The sequence below is a fragment of the Ursus americanus genome, chromosome 30, assembly GCF_024610735.1.
Source record: "Ursus americanus isolate L20-20 chromosome 30, mUrsAme1.1.p, whole genome shotgun sequence".
Taxonomy (NCBI): Eukaryota; Metazoa; Chordata; class Mammalia; order Carnivora; family Ursidae; genus Ursus; species Ursus americanus.
The window spans coordinates 30,407,677-30,424,511 of record NC_142156.1 but is presented as its reverse complement, the minus strand read 5'-3'; the positions used below and the strand labels follow the sequence as shown (position 1 = coordinate 30,424,511).

The 16,835-nt window shown below is 53.1% G+C and overlaps 1 protein-coding gene across 1 annotated transcript in view; it reads left to right on the top strand.

Moving 5' to 3' along the window:
- The window catches only part of HIC2 (HIC ZBTB transcriptional repressor 2), a 31,764-nt gene that overhangs the window by 430 nt on the left and 14,499 nt on the right, over window positions 1–16,835 (top strand). The gene's annotated exons all lie outside the window — the stretch shown is intronic.

Genomic DNA, 16,835 nt, shown 5'->3' with positions numbered 1-16,835 from the left:
GAGCGGGCGCCGGCTCTTTGTGCCTTTTCATTAGCAATCTAATCCGAACAGCGTCGGGCGAGCTGCGCTGCCTGACAGACGGGCTTCCATTATGCAAACGGCCCAGCGCCCGCGGCCGCCCCTCGTAGGAGGATTTTGCTATTTCCAGACCCCCGGCCCTTCTCTGCCTGCGGTCCCCTTTTCTTGCCCCCTCCCCGCGGGAAGACTGGCCCGGGCAGGGGCAAGGTGGCCTTGGAGGGGCCGCTCCCAGAGGGCCAGGCCCTGCGGCTGGTGGGCTCGCTGCCCTGCCCCCAGACCTCTCCTGTAGGCAGCCACTTGGCAGGAAGAGAGATGGGCTTGGGGGAGGGGGTCGGCTGGCAGGGGGAGGGGACCGGCTGGCAGAGGAAGGGGGCTGAAGGGCCCCAGCTTGTCATTCTCTGTTTATCTACCAAGGTGGTTCATATTCACATAGACTTATTTGGTGGGGGGGGGGGGAGGCAGGGATGCCTCTCCCTGGGGGGCAGTGACTTACGGAGAGGAGGGAAGGAGGTCAGATAATGCGCCCAGCGGCCCCACCCAGAACAGCGTGGGACTGCCTGGGGAAGGGAGCCCAGGGCTGATCCGGATGGGTTGGAACGGTTTTGAAGTTATTTATCCGTGTCTTCTATCCCCTCCACCCCCAGTGTCTTTTCTAGTAGGAGTTGCCAAGCACATCTGGAAAGCTAGGTCCCCCCCCCCCCACAGCAGAAGGGGTGTAACCCAGGGAGGCCACCCCTCTGACATATGTCGTGGGGGGGAGGGGTAGAGCTTTGCCCATAGGAATCCTGTGGCGGTGGATTGTTGACTGATGTGGGGATTGCTTTGCCTCTTGTGCTGGGGGGAGGAGGAAAACTGGCAGGTAGTGAAGGGACCTCCAGAGCTTATAGGCTAAACTTGGGGCCGTTCTCCAGGGACTTTGGATGGAGGGATGGAGCTAGGTCACCCAAACCCAGAACCTTTCTGGAGCTAGCATTTATTGCTTCCTGGCTCCTGGCTTTACTTCTTCTCTTCCATTCCCATCTGCCAACTCTGGACTCCTTGGCCCTTTTAGCAGACATTTTCAGGAGAGCACAGGCCATGTGGCTGGTCTGTAGCACTGGCTCAAGGAGAGAGTGTACACTTAGCAGAGCAGGGTTGCTGGAGTCGTCTGAAAAAAAGCAGATGGGCCGGCCTCAGGCTGGCCTCCAGAGACAAAGCTGTGTGGTGAGATTGCTGGTTAGCGGGCTCTTAGCACCAAGGGGGGGATGGGAAACTGATACTTGGGGGTTGAACTGAGTCTTTTGGCCCAGGAGTAGGTCTCCTTGCCTTCGAGTGAACCTTTGGTCCTGTACAGTTGGGCTTATGAAAATCTCTGGGTCCCTTGGGCAGGCAGTAGATTCAGAAGGCTGGAAGGGGGCTCCCCACCTGCCTGCCTGCCTTAGGGGTCAGAACTTCAGGGTTGGTCTGCCTTCCTTTGGCTTCTGGCTTTCTGCAGACCACTTTTGGGGAGTTGCTGAGTACCTCTTGCCCAGCTTCTCTGGCCGTTTGACTGAGAGTGCTGGTGTGTGCCCAGAATTTCTCCCTGCAGTGTTTTCCTGCCAGTTGTTAGGACTTGTAGATTAGTCACTCAGCTTTTACAAGCGATTCCTGAAAAGAAAAATCTCCCTCTGGTTGCTGGCTCTGCATAGAGGAAGAAGCAGCCCGAGGGAGCCAGGCCTTTAATTAAAGCAAAACTGAAGTGATTGCTGCAGTTGCTGGAAGGAGAAGCAGCAGCGCAGGTGGGGCAGAGGCGCTGTGTCCTGTCCTGCTGCGCACTACCTGCTCTGGGGACAGGTAGGCAGGATCCCATCCTCGTTCCCTGGTCTTGGCCAGCAGCCCAGCCTTCTCCACAAGCTGCAGTCCTGGATTAATCCTCACGTAGTGTTTTCTTTCCATAGATCAGATTTCTCATTTTGTTAATAAGCACAGCCTCCGATCCACTTGAAGTCAGCTGTCGTGGACTTGGAGCAACAGGGTTTTGCATTATTGAGCTGACAGGCTTGCTGCCTTCCCGGAGTCCTTATTGTGTGTCAGGGTCAGATCTTGGGGGGGGGGGTGGTGGCGTGGGGGCAGTGCCTTTTAATCAGCAGCTAGCCCCCAGAGAAGGGCTGGCTGGGCAGTTCTGGAGAGTCGGAGGTGTGAGGAAAGAATAAAGTTCAGTTTACCCAGGGGACCTGTGGTGTTGCCCTTTTGCTGGCCTGTTGGCCTCAAACTGTCAGTCCCACCCAGTAGCTTGCTTGCCTTGCCCACTGGGGCTGAGGGCCACTGCCCCCAGGACCCGATCACTAAGAGGGTGGGGGCTCTTCTTGTTTCTGCCACCTGGGAGGCAGCTTTCACCTCACCATCGAGAAGAAACGACCAGTCAGGTTCTTGCCCGCCTGGCTCAGGAGGGACTCCTGGAGGGCAGTGAGAGGGAACTGGACTTAGAAGAAAGTCTGGAGTGTGACATTGGCTCTGCCGTTTACCGTCCGTGTGACCTTGGACAGTGATTGATTCTGAGCCTTAGTGTCCCCATGTCTAAAATGGGAACAGAACTTGAGTTTGTGTTCTCATATCGCTGCGCTCCAGAGCTCAGCCTGGGGAAGACAGACAGGCAAACAAATGATTGTAAGATAGGCCGATAAGGGCTGGCACGGTGCTGTATGCAGTGCAGAGGGTGCCATGGGGAGGGTGGCTGTAGCTGCCAGGCATGGAGGAAGGGGCCGGCTCCGGGCTGGAGGAGAGCCACGATGCCATGCTGGGTTCAGTTGGCTGTAAGAGAGGGGTTTTCATGCAGAGTGCATAGACAGACAGTGGTGGTGTGGAGTGTGGTGGGGGAGACAGGACAGCGGTGAGGCGAGAGTGCGAGCCTGCGGATGCCGCGTGTGAGAGGGGCTAGCACAGGAGCACCCTCTGCGTGCCAGGCACCTGTGAGGCTCTTTCGCAAGCTTTTTATTCCTTCAACAAGATTTTCTGAGAACAGACACAGGGGTGCAGTGCTCAGCCCCTGCAGCTCGGCTGGATCATGCTGATTTCTGACGCTCTCGGCCTTGCCAGCAACTGGTCGGCCTCAGGCCGGGAGATGGGGGCACACTCGAGTTTTCTCGGAATCCTTCCAGGTCAGCACACCGGATAGTCTCCTCTTGCAGATGGGTAAATGAGACTCAACTGGGAGGTTACATAACTTGCTGGGGCTACAAGTAAGCAACTGGTCAGGCTGGGGCTGGAGGCTAAATGCCTTTGACTCCAGGGCTCTGTGAGTGCCCTTGTGGTATGGAGTCTAGAGAGGTCTGAGCTCCAAGCAGGGAGAGGCCAGCAGACAGCCCCCTCCCCAGGAGGATCCTGGCTCCCGCTTAGGGGCTTCCAAAACAAGCCAGGCCAGTTTGACTCTGCCTGGCACCGCTAGCCTGTGTTTCCTGCTGGGAGGGGCCTTGCCCTAAGGGATAGGGACCTGGGCTGGGGTAGGTCTCTGAGAGGTCTCTGAGAACTCCGGTAGCCCACAGTGGCAGGGGTGGCGAAGCAAGGCAAAGCAAGAGAAAACGGGTGGGGGTTGGGGTTGTATATGGGCCCCCAGTGAGCTTGATAAGGGAAAGCCAGGAGGTGACTCCACGCCTGTCACAGTCCAGAAGGGAAGGGCCCAGGCTGGGGTGCCTTTGCTGAGGGAGGGTGTGGCTGGACTTCATAGAGAGAGTGACTCTAAGAACCTGCCTGGGACAGTCAGGAAGGGGTTCAGAGCCCCTCCTTCAGACAGTTCAGTTTTTATGTTTTTCATAGTAATGTCCCACGTGGGTGGAGGAGAGGGGGAGTGTGGTCTTGGGGTTAGAGCAGGTCTTTCTGTGGGTGAGAGGGGACAGAACAGCCATCTATGTACGCCAAAGGGCCTTTCTGCTGCTTCTGAGACACGTAGCCCAGAGTGGGTCCCTGTTTCCTGTTTGAGGGTAATCCACCTTCGAGGGCACTAGGGGTATGGATGTGGGGGGAGAGTGGGGTATGGAAAGGCAGGTGGCTGGGTCTTCCAGGGCTGTACCTCCAGCTCTCCCTATCCATTCCATAGCAATTCCAGGGGCCACTCAGGAAAGGCAGTGTTTGGACTTGGCTAGGGGGCCGCTTCCAGGTGGGGAGTTGGCCTCTCGAGGAGATGGAAGGGCGGCTGGCTGTGGCACGGGCGTGGCCACTGTGCAGACTTGTCCCGTGCGTTCCAGGCTGCTTTGTCGGCCTCAGGCTTCTTTCCCAGCAGCACTTGTTGGTGGGTGGGTTCTCTCCAGTGAGTATCGGGAGGGGCCACTCCAGTGTCTTGAGAATAGTAACTACCCCCCACATACCCCCCCCCCCAAAGGAGAGGTTGTCCCATCACCACACTGGAGTCCGAGCTTCCTTGGTCTCTTTATCAGCTTGGTTACAGGCCCTTTAAGGAGGAGGAATGGCTGTGGCCTTCGTAGTTCCCTCACCTGTGCTGCTTTGGAAGATCCTAAGATCTTGGTGAATTCTTGTTCCTAAAATGAATGAGAAGCGAGAGTACTCGGGTTGATGGCTGGGCAGGTGGGGTCAGAGGCCTCCGTGGCCTGCCCCTCTGTGAACACCATGGTGCTTTCCTTGTGATCAGTGCTTGCTGCACATGGACCTATTAAGTATGTGCTGTTACCTGTGCTGCCTGGAAGAGGCCTGCCTGCTGGCGCCTGGTTCTCAGCCTTGCACATGGGGATCACCTGGGAGCTGGTAAAAGCTGGCCCAGCCCGGACTATTTCTAACATCCATGTTTCCTAAGACTTGGAAATGAATTTGATGTGCAGCCAAGATCGAGAACCACTGCTTTAGCAGGTGACGAATCTATGTTGGTAATAGAGTCAAGCAGGTGGGGAGTTCAGATCGACCAGTGCGTTATGATCTGGGGTGGTCTTGAACTGCTTTACCCTGGTGGCCCATGGGATCGAATTTACAGAAAAAAATTGGGTTGATTCTGTTAGTTAGTAGGGTCTTGGAGAAGCACCAGACACAGAAGGGGTTTGCTCTTTTCATGGTCCCTCTTACTTGGTGGCGTGGGAGAGATCCCAGGCCAGTGTGCACTAAGGGGGCATCTCGTTGGAGGTCCTTGGAGAGCCTCCTGCTGCTCTTGACCCCAGGACTCTTCATCCTGCTTGGTTTTCAGAGTTTACCTGTTCTGGTTTTGTGGTTGCATTCTTGGGCCGTGGTTGACCTCTGTGTGCCCTGGCAGGGCCTGACATCATGACATTTGGGATCCTTGTGGCTCCCTGATGAGCCCACTGTGGCCATAGCTGGGGACTCCTGGGACCTGAGCCCCTATTTTTTCTCTTTGACCCTGGGGGAGATAGATTGGTCCCTGAGGTTGCTTTTCTGCATTGTTATCTGGGTAAGGTGTGTAAGGGACCAGGAAAGAGAGTACGCAGGGAGGGGTGGGGTGGCTGTGAAAGGGCATTGGTGGTAGGGCTTTAGGTAAGACGTGGCTCACCTGGCTCAGCTCTCTTTGCTAGAACAGAACAATGGGCGGTCCTGGGGTTTAGTGCATATCTGTGGGCAGATGGAACATAAGACAGCCCTGTTTGCTCTAGGCAGCTTAGAGTATGAGGGGAGCAGCAAGTCCCCTGAGTCTGGTGTGTTTCTGGTTGGTGTCCTGGTTAGGAATATGCTGTCCATTAGGGAAGGAAGACCAGTCTGGGCTGGGGCAGTGAAGGAGAGGGGATCAAGAAGTCTTGGCTGGTAGTCGAGGAAGGAGTGGTGTTGGGAGCACAGGCAGGGTGTCCTTCCTCTCTGTTCTTTCCTGCCTGTACGCATCCTGGTAGACGGACTCTGGGGCTCTGTTTTGAGAGCTAGTGGTTCTGGGGGTGGGTTCCTGCCTCAGCTCTTTGTCTCTCTGTCCCACCCTGCCTCCCACCCTGCGCAGGACTTCCGTGCCCTTCTCTCCAGTAGGAAGTGGCTGCTGGTTTGTGTCTGACAGGTGCTACTGCAGCTTTGCTGGAATACTGGGAGAAGGGTGGTTCTCACAGAATTCCTGGCAGAGTGCTAGCAAAGTAGTGGCAGAAGAGGGCTGGGGGCTCACTTTTGGGCTCTTACCCCATATGGAAGGCGTTCCGAATTTAACCCTCAGAACATAACCCGTGCAGTGCCGATCATTTTATCAGTCTTCGCTGTACAAGTGGCTCAGAGAAGTTAGGCAGTTAGTCTCAAGTCACATAGCTAGGAAGCAGGTAGAGAAGTTGTTTTTTTTTTTAAGATTTATTTATTTGAGAGAGAGAACACAAGCGGGGGGGGGCAGTGGGAGAGAGAGAGAATCCTTTTTTTTTTTTTTTTTTTTTAAGATTTTATTTATTTATTTGACAGAGAGAGAGAGACAGCCAGTGAGAGAGGGAACACAAGCAGGGGGAGTGGGAGAGGAAGAAGCAGGCTCCCAGCGTAGGAGCCTGATGTGGGGCTCGATCCCAGAACGCCAGGATCACGCCCTGAGCTGAAGGCAGACGCTTAACGACTGAGCCACCCAGGCGCCCCGAGAGAGAGAATCCTTAAACAGACTCCCCGCTGATCACGGAGCCTAGCGTGGTGCTTGATCCCAGGACCCCAAGATTATGACCTTAGCCGATATCAAGAGTCAGGTGCCCAACAGACTGAGCCTCCCAGTCATCCCCGTTAGAGAAGTTCTAAGAGTAAGGTAAACACAACCCCACGTGTGGCAGCCTTGAACACGTTATGTGTGGGCTCCTTCCTCTGAGCAGTGCTTGGGCCTGAGGACAGTCAAGGTTTTCATTTTGAGTGGGGTGGCAGTATTGCTGTCTTGGACAGAGCCTGGAGCTGGAGGTAGTTCTTGTACACTGGGGAGAGACCCCTACAAGCCTAGTGAGCAGTCCGCTTCCCACCCTCCTCCTCCTCCTCCTCCCAGTGCCAACTCCTTCCCTCTGGCACGTTGGACTATGTAAACTTGGGCTTTTGTTGACCACTTCCAGAGGATCTGTGAGGGGGACGGTCTGGGGGTTCCTGGGAACTCAGAGCTGGGCTCCTTTTCTTCTCTTGGTAGTCTCACTGTGCTGTGTGGGACTGGGCAGGGTGGCCTCTCTCTCAGCAGTGTGAGGCTGTTTCTTGGTAGATGGGTGATCTTGGAGATGAGGAGAGGGGCCAAGCCATAGCCTCCTCGCGTGCCCTGGGCCACCTCTAGCAGGTGCCTTTCCCACCTGCCCCTAGGCTCCAGGTGTGGGTGGGTGGAACACTGAGCTTGGGTGTTCCTTTGGCTGTGGTAGGTGAACCTGAGTGCCAGAGGGGTGCAGGCCAGGGGAGAGGACTGTTTCCAAAGTCCCACATTCCATGCATGTGTTGACGCTGATAAGGGCAGCAGGGCTGGCTGAGCTGCTTTGGGCAGGAGGGGACTTTGACTTCATGCCCCCAGCAGGCAGAGAGCTTGCACATCCTGCTTCCTGTAGCACCCTTCCCCCACGTCCCCCTCTGACCACCTCTGCCTCAGGAGGGCAGGAGCAATCAGCCCGGGGCCCACAGCGTACAGAGGCCCTGCTTGCTCCCAAAGCATTGCCAGCTCTGAGTAAGCAGGCCTTTGGAGGTCTCTTCATGGTTTCTGTCAGCCCTGCCTCTTAGACTATTTGGTAAACAAGTGTGGTTTTTGGGAAGAATGCCTCTCTGCCTTACTTCCCTTACAAGTAAAATGGGTTGTTGAATATTTGAGCTAGTGCATATCGGCTGTTCGCAGAGTGATTTGCAGACTGCTTGGGGTCCCCAAGAGCCTTTTCATAGTACTTAGAAGTTACTGGCCTTGGGGCTCGGTGGCTCAGTCGTTAAAGTGTCTGCCTTCAGCTCAGGGCATGATCCCAGAGTTCTGGGATCAAGCCCCGCATCGGGCTCCCTGCTCCGTTGGGAGCCTGCTTCTTCCTCTCCCACTCCCCCTGCTTGTGTTCCCTCTCTTGCCGGCTGTCTCTCTCTCTGTCAAATAAATAAATAAAATCTTAAAAAAAAAAGAAAAGAAACTACTGGCCTTTGTCTTATGCAAAGCCGTGGTGGGTGGTACCCATCACCCAGAGTTGTGTTTTCTGGGTGTTCCAGATGGAGACAGCCAGTCTTTCAAGTGTCCTGGGGAGGCAGTACAGATGACTGAGGAGTAAAGCTAGACCCTGGGGTACACGTCTTTTTAGTATTAGTGACAAAATGGGGAGTATGCATAGCTACTGTGAAGTGTAACTGTCGTCTCTGGAAAGCACTTCTCATTTGCTTGGGCTGTGCTCTAAACTAGCTGCTTTTTCTCGTGGAACATTGTTTTTAGTTGAAAGAACGACTGACAGACAAGGCGTGATTATTCAGACTTGGAGAATTTGTTCAGACATTTTCTCAAATGCAGAAGGTGAGCTTTGCCGTTTCAGGGAAACCAGCTGACAATGTATGTTGCCAGTGCTTAGAACCCTCAAGGGAAAATAAGTTTTGGAAAACTCCTATCCATCGCTGTGAGCCTGACTTAGCCTTCACTGATAAGACCAGCGGTGATATTAACACATGGCGTTTTTTGGTGTCGTATAATGAAATGTGATGACATTTGGAAGATCTGATCAACTCAGTGAACCAAAATTTTCCAGATGACCAGTGCTTGATGTTGCACAATCTTGCATGAATAGGAGTGCGGCGTAGACTGGTGGATTTTTGCGTAACTGGATGTGAGATTGCCACGGATACGAATTCAGAGTCTCCACTGCAACTTTTTTTTCTTTTTAAGATTTTAAAAATTTATTTGAGAGACAGAGCACCAGTGGGCGGGGGAGGGCAGTGGGAGAGGGAGAAGTGCTCTCCCTGTTGAGCTTGGAGCCTGGTCGGGGCTGGATCCGAGGACCCTTAGATGATGACTTGAGCGAAGGCAGACATTTAACCAGTGGAGCCACCCGGGCGCCTCTCCCATTGCAACTTTTGAGAGACCACCACTTGTTGAGTTTCAGTGTAATGTTAATGAAGAAGAGAGACAGTTAGTTGAAAGGATAATTTAAATAGTCCTCCCTTCTGTCTGTGTAAAGTCACATTTCTTCAGAGACTTGAATCAAAACCACATATTCTAATAGACTAGATGGTAGAATCTAGCCACTTCTATTAAGCCAGGTGTTAAAGAGATTTAAAATGTAGGGGTGCCTGGGTGGCTCAGTTGTTAAGTGTCTGCCTTCGGCTCAGGTCCTGATCCTGGGGTTGAGCCCCACATCGGGCTCCCTGCTCAGCGGGAAGCCTGCTTCTCCCTCTCCCACTCCCCCTGCTGTGTTCCCTCTCTCACTGTCTGTCTCTCTGTCAAATAAATAAATAAAATCTTTTTTTAAAAAGGAGAGATTTAAAATGTAAAAAAAAAAAAAAGTAAAACAAACTCTTTTCATTAATTTTTTTTATTTTGGGTTTTTTTCCCCATAAAAATGGTATTTATGTTAATGTGGTTTTTTTGGTTTTGGATTTTTTTGTTTTTAATTTTTTTAAAAAGATTTTTTATTTATTTATGTGACAGAGAGACAGCCAGTGAGAGAGGGAACACAGCAGGGGGAGTAGGAGAGGAAGAAGCAGGCTCCCAGCAGAGGAGCCCGATTTGGAACTCGATCCTGGAACGCCAGGATCACGCCCTGAGCCAAAGGCAGACGCTTAACGACTGCGCTACTCAGGTGCCCCTGTTTTTAATTTTTAAGCGATCTCTACACCCAGTCTGGGACTAGAACTCACAACCTGGAGATCAAGAGTCACATGCTGTACCGACTGAGCCAGTCAGGCGCCCCAAATGTGGGTTTCTTTTCTTTTTTCTTTTCTTTTTTTTTTTTTTTTGGTTTTTATTTATTTATTTGACAGAGAGAGACAGTGAGAGAGGGAACACAAGCTGGGGGAGTGGGAGAGGGAGAAGCAGGCTTCCCGCTGAGCAGGGAGCCTGATGCGGGGCTTGATCCCAGGACTCTGGGATCATGACCTGAGCCGAAGGCAGATGCTTATCGGCTGAGCCACCCAGGCGCCCCCCAATGTGGGTTTCTTATAGCTATTTTAAGTCAAGTTATTGTTTTAATTGCCAGTTTGTCTAATATGGGAAATAGGGCAGTAACACCAGCTACAGTTACACATAAACCACCTGAAAGTTTGTCGGGCATCCTAAGTTTGAAGACGGTAAACAACAGTTTTGGAAGTGCTAACAAGGGAGGCTGCTGGGCAGCCTTCTCTCCTTTCTCACTACCCCCTCTTCACCTCCTGCTTTTCTCCTCTCACTTAGTATTTCACTCTCTTCTCCACACTGCTCCTGCCTGCCAGCATTTGCTCACTTAATGCACCTTTACAAGGGCCTGCTCCACGCCCGGTGCAGCTGTGGCTCTGGGCTAGTGGGACACAGCGTCCCCCACGTTGGGAGCCTGGCGGGGGGTAGGGGGGCATGGGCAGAGGGGAGGTGCACAGGGGGAAGCATCTGGGCAGCTAGTGCTGACATCGGGTCCCGGGAGAAACGCAGGGCTGGCTTCGCAGAGGAGGGGCACTCAGGCATGATGGTGGACCAGATTTTCTACGGAAGCACCCTGCAGGCCAGGCTGGAGTGTGGACTTTATCCAGGCATCGGGAATGCATTGAAAGCTTTAAGCAGGGGAGTGACTGGATGAGATTGGTGTTTGAGAAAGATAATTCAGGTTGATTGGACTCCGAATTGGAGGGGGCAGGGACTACAGAGGGGAGATGTACACTAGACTTTGGTATTTTCACTTAGAGTGGCGTTAACTGCCCTTCTTCCCTTCCAGTCCTTTGGAGAGTTCCTGGGATTTCCCTCCTGTTGGGTGAGGCACACCTGGCTTCCCAGGTATGGAGGCCCTGGCTTCTGTTGCTCTCTATTTATTAAGACAGAGTGGTACTTTCCGGGTGTCTCCAGTGGGACTGAACCCTCTGAAGCCCTTCTTGGCATCTTGCTGCCCTAGTCTTCCAGCCGTGTGGCCCTGCAGTGTTTGGGGGGTATTTGGGTCAAGCGATGTGAGGGGTGCTCATTTGAGTGTCACACGGCTTTAGTCTTTGGCACTGCCCTGCATCTAGAAGGTCTCATCCTGCCCTTCTTTCTTTTTGGCTCCTGCACAGAGCATGCCAGCTTCCTCAGTTGACTCGAAGATTGTGCTCCGGGTTATTTACAAACATGTTAACGAGTGTGTATATCACATGTGCACACATACAGGTGTAGTGGGCGATGTACACTGTTGCTTCCCCCACTCATGTAAGAAATAGCCCCTGGACACCCACCTGTGCTGCTCCCCAGTTCATCCCTGTCCCTTTCCAGAAATCACAGCTTTCCTGGTTTGTGGGTTAACCATTCCCTAGCTTTTCTTTGTCGCTCCCCTGGGCTTGTCTGGATCCTTGAACAGCGGGGTGGCTGGGTTTGGCTGAGTTTGGCTGAGTTTGCTCTTTGTGCACTCAGAGCCAGGCACTAATCTCTGTTCTGAGATTCACTGAAGTGCTTGGGTGTAGCTGTGGTTTCCGAGATCCTGTCCCCACTTGGAGTGGTCCAGGGTGGCACTGTCCTCCACTTCATCATCCAGCCTCCCAGTGGGGGTTCAGGTGTTTTCAGTGTTGCCTCCTTAAGTAGCTCCATTTTCACCCCACTGCCGGCTCTACTTCTCCAGGCGGATAAATGCCTGTTTAGTTTGGTTTCTGTCTCTAAAGCCGGTTTCGTAATGCTAAACAATCCTTCCAGTACCACTGAGACTCCATTTTAAAAGTAGAGTGACGCTGGGAGTGTGTTTTTCTCAAGTCTGAGTGGATCTCTGTCCGGTTCCTGTTCTGAGCTCTTGGCCTCTCTGTTAGACCCTTTAAGCTTCAAGATACCTGCCGGGCACGCGAGACCTCTTCTGTAAGGTGCCGCACCTAGAGGCTTTTTAGGCATGGGGCCACAGAGTGTGACTTTTTTTTAATAGAAGTTCCCTAATTTTATCCTTAGAAATGGCTTTTTAAAAACTAGTGGGTGCCCATGGTGTCTCTACTTGATTTTTTTTTTTCCTTTTTTGGTCTTTGATCTTTGACTGTAGTTCCTTGAATCATTTGTTTGAGAGTTGGGGGTTTGATCACACTGGAGCTAAGGGGGTTTTCCGTCCACTCAGCAGCTCCCTTTGACCCCCTATTCCGGAGCGCCTCGTCTAGCTTCTCCTTGGCTTCCCTCCTTTGATGTGCCCAGCTGGCTGCTCTGGGACCTGCTCAGGCGTTGGTGGAATGTATCCTGTTTGTACCTCACCTGCCACTCTGAATTTCCTCTTCTCTCCTGGGCTTTCCTGATTTTGGAACTCCTCCTGTCTGTGGAAGTATCAGCTAGACACAAGGATGATTAAAAACTGTCATCAGGTTGTCGTTACTTTGGATGGCAGACACTGATTTTATGGTGGTTTCTAGGTTTTCTGTAGGTTCCTGGCTGGTCTGCAGAGTTCTCTCTTCTAAGTTGGACATTCCATCCTGGTTGTGGCCACTCTGTCGTGTCAGTGCTCTGCTTCGTGTCTTGTGATCATTATTATTGTTAGTTGGTGGTTCAGGGAGGTTATTTCCTGACTTGGGTCTACTTGCTGATCAGGATCAAGACTGGGCCCTGCTTCCCATCCTGAATGTTTCTGTGCCCTGTATTATACTCAGGTACATCGTACGTAGGCAACGTGTGCATTTGTGAGTGACAGCTCTGAGGGTTCATCACAGATGGACATACTTGTGTAACCAGTATCCAGAATGAGAAACACAACCCCAGAACCCCCTTGTGAGTCCTTTGAGTCACCCCCTGTCCTTCCTCACTCCTCCCTTGCCCTTGGACTCATGCTGCCTGCTTTCCAACTTAATGGAATCACACCACATAGTTTCTTTTGGGCCTGGCTGCTTTGGTCAACAGTATACTGGGGAGACTCATCTATGTGCATGTAAATGAAACTGTCTGACCTCGCCAGCAGTCAACTATTTTTAACCTATAAAAGGCACATTTGTATGGTCCTGTACAGATGGTCAGTTATGCTCGTGGCTGGCTAACAGCTCCTATACTTCAGCTACCCCTGTCCTGTAGGTGTTGGGCCCTGTGAGCAGAGCTGCCATGCACATGCTTGCCTGGGTTTTGGTGAGCAGGTGGGTAGATTTCTGTTGGTGTGCATTTCTGGACCTTGGAGTGCATTTTCTGGACCACAGGGTTCGCATGTTTTCATTTGTGGCCGCCTTTCTAAAATACTACTTTTCTCTTTCCTCCTTGGGAAATACTCTTATTTTTCGCCCAGCTAATTAAAGCCCCATCATGACTGTCTGGCATTCAAGTTTTGTTTTTCTCTAATTCCCCTTTAGGGTGCCGTCTCTGTTATCCTTGTCAGGAGGGTCATGTCGTGTCACAGGGCAGGGCAGTGCTTCCTTAATGCCAGCTTGCCTTGAGAATTTCGACTAGCCTGTGGCAACCATGTGGGTGAAGGGTTGTCAACTGCCCTTTCTTGGGAAGGACTGCCCTGCATTGAGAGGTGGTTCTTCCTGCCCCTGCTTTTTTAAAAGATTTATTTAGGGGTGCCTGGGTGGCTCAGTCAGTTAAGCATCTGCTTTCAGCTCAGATCCTGATCCCGGGGTCCTGGCATCGGGCCCTGTGTGGGGCTCCCTGCTCACCAGGGAGTCTGCTTCTCCCCGTCCGCCCCCCCGCCTCAAATAAGTTAAAACAAATCTTAAAAAGATTTATTTATTTATGTTTGAGAGAGAGACAGCATGCGACAGGGAGAGGGAGAGAGAGAATTTTAAGCAGACTTTCTGCTGAGTGCGGAGCTGGATGTGGGGCCTTGATCTCACGACCCTGGGAGCACGACCTAGGCCGAAATCAAGAGTCGGACACTTAACCAACTGCACCACTCAGGCGCCCCTCTTCCTGTTTTTTGGTCTTGAAATATTTTTTTGTGATGGTAATAGAAAATGGTAGGGGATTGGGTTAGTTTTGTTTTGCTTTAATTCTCTTAGAGTCCTTCGTTGGCATAAGAAATTGTTAGCTACCAGGACTGATTTTGAAATTGTGGAGTTGGAGTTTCTTTCCAGGAGCCATGGGCGGGCCATTGCAGCTCTGTGACTCAGCTGTGACTCCTGTCTCTCCCTCTGGGACTTAGTTATCTCATCTGAAGGGCGTCCCTGGGGCAGGTGAGATGATTGTGATAGTCTCTTCCAGTGGAGCTGCCCAGGCTTTCCAGGTGCCCTATAAGATCCTCGCGGGTGGAATTTCCACCTATTTACCACTGTGCCGTGCTGCTCGCTCCCTTGAGGTCTCTGCCTGCCACCCAGGCCCAGCAGCCCCTGCGCTTGGCCACGTCCTGTCTCCGCAGAGGCCTGGTAACCATGCTGCACCTCTGTCTCACATTCCAGGTCCACTGTTTGTTGTTGTTGTTTTTTGTTTTATTTATTGTTGTTGTTTAAAAGATTTTATTTATTTGAGAGAGAGTGCACATGCGTCATGAGTGGGGAGAGGGGCAGAGGGAGAAGCAGACTCCCTGCTGAATGGGGAGACCCACACGGGGCTTGATCCCAGGATCCTGAGATTGTGACCTGGGGCGAAGTTGGCTGCTCAGCTGACCGAGCCACCCAGGTGCTCCCCAGGTCCACCGTTTTTATTTTATTTTTTTTATTTTTTATTTTTTATTTTTTTTAAAGATTTTATTTATTTATTCGACAGAGATAGAGACAGCCAGCGAGAGAGGGAACACAAGCAGGGGGAGTGGGAGAGGAAGAAGCAGGCTCATAGCAGAGGAGCCTGATGTGGGGCTCGATCCCATAACGCCGGGATCACGCCCTGAGCCGAAGGCAGAGGCTTAACCGCTGTGCCACCCAGGTGCCCCCACCGTTTTTATTAATCATTCTCTGGGTTGGTGTGTCTGGGAAATAATGTCTTCCCTTTGGGAGCTGTCTTCTTCCTCTCGACACCCAGTGGCTGAGCGTTTACTGCTTGGAGAGCATTGGGCTTTCTGGGAAGTAGAAAGCTTAGAACCCACCTTAGTGCTTCCCAGGCTTGAACGTGTGTGCGAGCCCTGTGAGGTTAAAGTGCCAGTTCTGGTTTTGAGGTCTGGAGTGCAGCCTGAGCAGCTGCATGTCTCGCAAGACCCTGGGTGCTGCTGCCGTAGCTGCAGGCTGCTGGTCCATGGGCCGTGCCCTGTGAGGAGCCAGACCCCTGGGAGCTGGAGCTCGGGGCACGAGAACCAGTGCCTTGGGGCCTCTCTGCCTCCCGACTGAAGTCGCTCCTGGATTTTCACTTGTTCCTTGCCTGATGGGGACGGCAGATGTCCCCTGCTCTTCTCTCCTGTCGGCTCATCCTCCCTATGGGTGCTTCCCTGCCTCCGGGCTCCTGCTCTGTTGCTGCGAGAGAGCCTCTCACCAATAGCTCAGGCCCTTCCCGAGGGAGTGCAATGCGGAGGACAGAGTCTGGAAGTGAGGATAGTTTTTGTAATAATAATCATAATCTTAAGCTGCTATTCCCCTTCTTTGAGCGGTGCTCACCTGCCTCTCCCCAGTGGCATTTATGGCTTCCCCTGGCCAGGTGCACTTGCCAGACCTCGCCCTCTGGTGGCACCTGCCCTGTGCCTTTCCTGGTGCCAAGTAGCCGATTGTGTCAGAGCCACGAAGGGACATCCAGTTGCAGGCCCCCAAGGCCATCTTGGCCTTGCTTCTGGTTGGTTCCAAAGCCGGGAGTGATGGGAGGGTTGTAGGCCTGGGGGAGGGAGAAGACCCCAGGCTGCCCTGGAGAAGCAAGGTTTGCAGGCCACGGGGCCTGTGCAGTGTGGAGCTTCCTGCCAGGGCTCCCCTCACACCAGCACTTTCTCATGGTGTTGAGTTACCCAGGAGCTGGCCCACTTCTCAGATGGGAGTGCACGGAGATGAAGGTGGTCAGGGCCCCAGCCCATCATGGGCAGCATGGGGTCTTAAGTGGGACCTGAAGGGATTTCAGGCCCTCGAAGTCCAGCTGGGGTGGTGCCACTTCCCTTGCTGTTCAGGGTGTGCCGGTGGGTGGGCAACAGGCCTGGCCTGAGGGGCAGAGAAGGATGCCAGCACTGGGTCCGTGATGATCACATCACCAGTGCACTGAGTGGAACCCAAATGTCTTTTTTTTTTTTTTTTTTTAAGATTTTATTTATTTATTTGACAGAGAGACAGCCAGCGAGAGAGGGAACACAAGCAGGGGGAGTGGGAGAGGAAGAAGCAGGCTCACAGCAGAGGAGCCTGATGTGGGGCTCGATCCCATAACACTGGGATCACGCCCTGAGCCGAAGGCAGACGCTCAACCTCTGTGCCACCCAGGCGCCCCAGGAACCCAAATGTCTATTTCGTAGAAGCTGCGTTGGAGGGAGGGCTGGGCTCCTGGCATTCACAGAGCCTGTTGCTTTCCAGGAGGATGGTCTGGGAGAAGAGCCAGGAGCTGCTGGCCGGCATCCAGGTCTGGGCTGTATTACACGGCTGGGCTTGCCCAGAGCACTGAGTCTCACCCACCCCCAGCCCATGCCTGGAGGGACGGGCCAGAGAGGTCATGGAGGCCAGGGGTGTTCTCAGAAGAGCAGCAGGCACAGCCAGGGCACCCAGAGCAGGCTGCATGCTGGGGTTGGGGGAGCACTTTGTCACTTGTAGCTAGGAGCTTTTTACTGGCCTCGGGTGATGAGGGAGCTGGGCTGACCTTAAACACTGAGGTCAGGAGAACGCAGCCCAGCGGAGGCCCTACTGTAATAGGTGGCTGGTGGTGGGCAGGGGGAGATGAGGGTGGAGCTGGAGACCAAGACCCTCCTTCTGACGCATGGAGGGCTGTGCTCCTGTAAGCGGCATCTCTGCCCATGCCCAGCGATGGGAGGTGCGTGGTACCTGTCCGAGGGGTAGGGAGAGTCTGA